This window comes from Ursus maritimus, unplaced genomic scaffold, assembly GCF_017311325.1.
Source record: "Ursus maritimus isolate PB19 unplaced genomic scaffold, ASM1731132v1 scaffold_2, whole genome shotgun sequence".
Taxonomy (NCBI): Eukaryota; Metazoa; Chordata; class Mammalia; order Carnivora; family Ursidae; genus Ursus; species Ursus maritimus.
The window spans coordinates 2,459,381-2,462,468 of record NW_024424452.1 but is presented as its reverse complement, the minus strand read 5'-3'; positions in this window follow the sequence as shown (position 1 = coordinate 2,462,468).

Here is a 3,088-nt window from a genome sequence, read left to right as displayed (position 1 = left end):
CCCCCTTTTCACCTAACTGACCTCGTCTCATCTTTCAAAGGTCAATTCCTCAAAAAGCCACCCCAGCTCCTCGACCAAGTCAAATCCTCTGACTCCAGGCCGAGCGCAGCGTGTGACTTCCCTCGAATGCAATTTGCAATTCTGCGTTCATTTCTGATGATTATTCGACTCTCGTCCCACTGGATTGTAAGTGCCGTGAGGTTGGGGCCACACCAGGTTTTCCTTCACCACTGTTTTCCCAGAGCCTCGCACAGGCTGGGCACACAGTAATATTCAACAAACACTTCTTGAAAGAACGAAGCAATTCATTTGTAACATTAGTACCAGGTATTGTGGCTGCCTGAAGATGTTCATATTGTAATCACACGAATGAATGGGCGACTGCATAGGTCCACTCATCAGTCAGTAACTCCCACAATGGGGGAGCTCACAGGCGACCCGTGACACATTCCCACTCCCCGTCTTAAACAATAGACAAGAAAAGCAAAAACTGGATGCACTCCCATCCCTGAAAGCTGTGAATGATTGGCCCTCCAACAGGTTAATAAACAGCAGTGGGCCCCAAAAGACACCAGGGAGCCATTTTTCCAAGCGAGGACATAATTTGCCGGTCGCAGGAATTTAGTAAATGGCCTCCTGGTGGACTGAGAAAGAATGGGCTTTCCCGAATCGGGCCTGACCCGGCCACCTCCGAGGGGTCTCGTGATGCTGGTGGGGAGGCCGGACCCGGCCGTGTGCCTGGCGGCCTCCTGGAACTCTTCCAGCATGCTTCCGTTCCCAGCCCTGACATCCTGGGCTCCTGGATCACGAGCTAGAAAGGGAGAGGACAGGCTTTGGTGGGGGACACCCTGGCTTCAGAATATTGGCCTGGCCAATGACCCACACGGAGCCCCATTCGTGTGTAGCAATTACAGCGGGCCTGACCCGGGCTAGTTGCCAAGGAGCTGCCTCTGGTTTCCCCTCCTTACTCTGGAACTCTGCCCGTTCCATCAGCTCACGTCATTCCTGCTTCCTCCAGGTCCCAAAACTTTCCCCTGCACGACCAGCTCCTCGATGGCTCCTGGGCGCCAGCACTGAGCTCCCATTGCACAGAGGCAGAGGCCGAGGCTAAGCGGCTTGCCGGAGCTTGAACCCCACCAACGTGTGGGCTCCCTGGGGACTGGCCCGCCTGGGGTGGAAACTGCTGAGGCCCAGAGCAGGTGGAGGCCAGAAGGCTCAAGGAGGGGTCTCAGGGCATCAGAAACAGGTGGGTCTTTTGTGTTTAAAGTGTGCACTTAGCCCCCACTGACGGTCAGCGCCTTCCCCAGGCCTCGGACTGGGGCGCAATAGTGCATCTTTGTGCAGGGAGAGCCAGAAAGCCTGGGAGGTGAGACACCGAGACCCTAGTGCATAAGCCCCCGAGCCTCCCTGCCTCTGCCAGAAGCCGCTGAAACCACCCCAGCCTGACAACCTCGCTGCCGTTCCCGGCCCCAGCACAGCTGCCAGCACGGAGAAATGCCTCTGGACCCCCTGAGTGTTTTCTGGACGTCTAGGCTCTAAATGGCAGGTAAAGCCAGGAGCCGCCTGACAAGGAGAAGAAACGCCCTCGCCCCCTGTGGCCTTCTGTTCCCAGCCCTGTGCTGGAAAGTAAATGTTATGCAGTAAATTCCTTCCTAACACATCAGCAGTGCATGACCAGAGCATTTTCCCCCAACCGATAGGATCATCCGTCAATGCCAGTAAGTGGGATGCAGGTTTCCTGAGCTCCCGGCAAAACGCTGCAGCTGAAAGCATACACCTGTTTCAGAGCGCCGCTGCTGGGGGTCAGCCCGAGAATCCCTCGGCGGCCGGAAGGGCTGGGTCTGAGCCGTGCTTCCTCGAGATGAAAAGAGAAGCATCTTTATTACCCCTGGGGTGACCTGAAGTAGTGAGAGCAGACAGGGCTCCTGGTTTCTTCTCTGGGGCTTCAAGGGTTGTCATGCCACTGCATTAGGACGAAGGGTCAAGTGGCGTTTCCAGAGAAGGAGAGGCAGCCCGCTCAGGCGCGCTCAGGTCCCCGAGCGGAACCCGCATCTCCAGCCGCCCCGTTAGGTGTGACAGCCCCGTCGCCAAAGGGCCACCTCCCCCAGGTGGGAAGAACCCCTCCGCCTTGCAATCTGGGTGCCTCCTTTTCTCGGGGAGAGAGGCAGCCACGGCTAATGAGGAGGAGGGGAAGCGAGCTTCTGGAACACCAGATGAGAAATGACACCCTTCAGCTCAGCAAAATATAAAAGAAAGACCACTTCTGAGTCTCTCTGAATGCTCGCGTTGTAGCCTCCAGGCAAAGCTGTCGTTTTGGACTCAACTCAGCGGAGCAACCGAGGCTGACAGTTCGTCCTCGGCTTCCAGCTCTCCTGACTTACGCCTCGTTAAGGCGTCCAGAGCGGCTCTCCGCGCGGCCACCACGGCGCGTCGTGCAGCCGTGACATTGAGCTCTTTGGGAGAAGCTTCCAGGGTCGGAGCTAAATAAGTAAATAAGGTGAAATCTCCCACTTTTCCTGGCCCGACGACACCTCCCCTCCCCCGCCCCCGCCCCAGCTCAAGGTATCAAGTCTCTGCTTTTCAAATATATGGTCGGCACCGCTGTCTGCATTTTGTAAGGACAAAATAGTAAATATTATCTCTCTTCTCCGGCCATCAGCTGAGGACACGAGGGAAAAAGCATCGTAATTCTTCTCCTTATGAAGGTGAAAAGCATTACCCTGAGGAGATTATCTAAGTCTGGCCTTGACTCTCGAGTGGCTCTGGCTTGGCCGGCCTCTCGGCCATTTCAGGGTCGAGGGCTTTTGACATGTCCGTCCGGGGGGAGCCTGCCCATCTGGGGGTCAGCGTATGACACCCCCGGGCTTGCGTCTGTGAATCTCCGAGCCTCTTCACATTTTCCAGAATGACAACGGGCTAAGATTACAGTCGTTGAACTGCGTGGGCCTGACCACGGAGTCTAAAAAAAAAAAAACAAAAAAACAAAAAACAAAAACAGCGGATGCTTACGGAAAATATCAGCTCATTGGGTTTCTGTTTTGGTTTGTTTTCTTTCTTTCTTTCTTTCTTTTTTTTTTTTTTTTTTTTT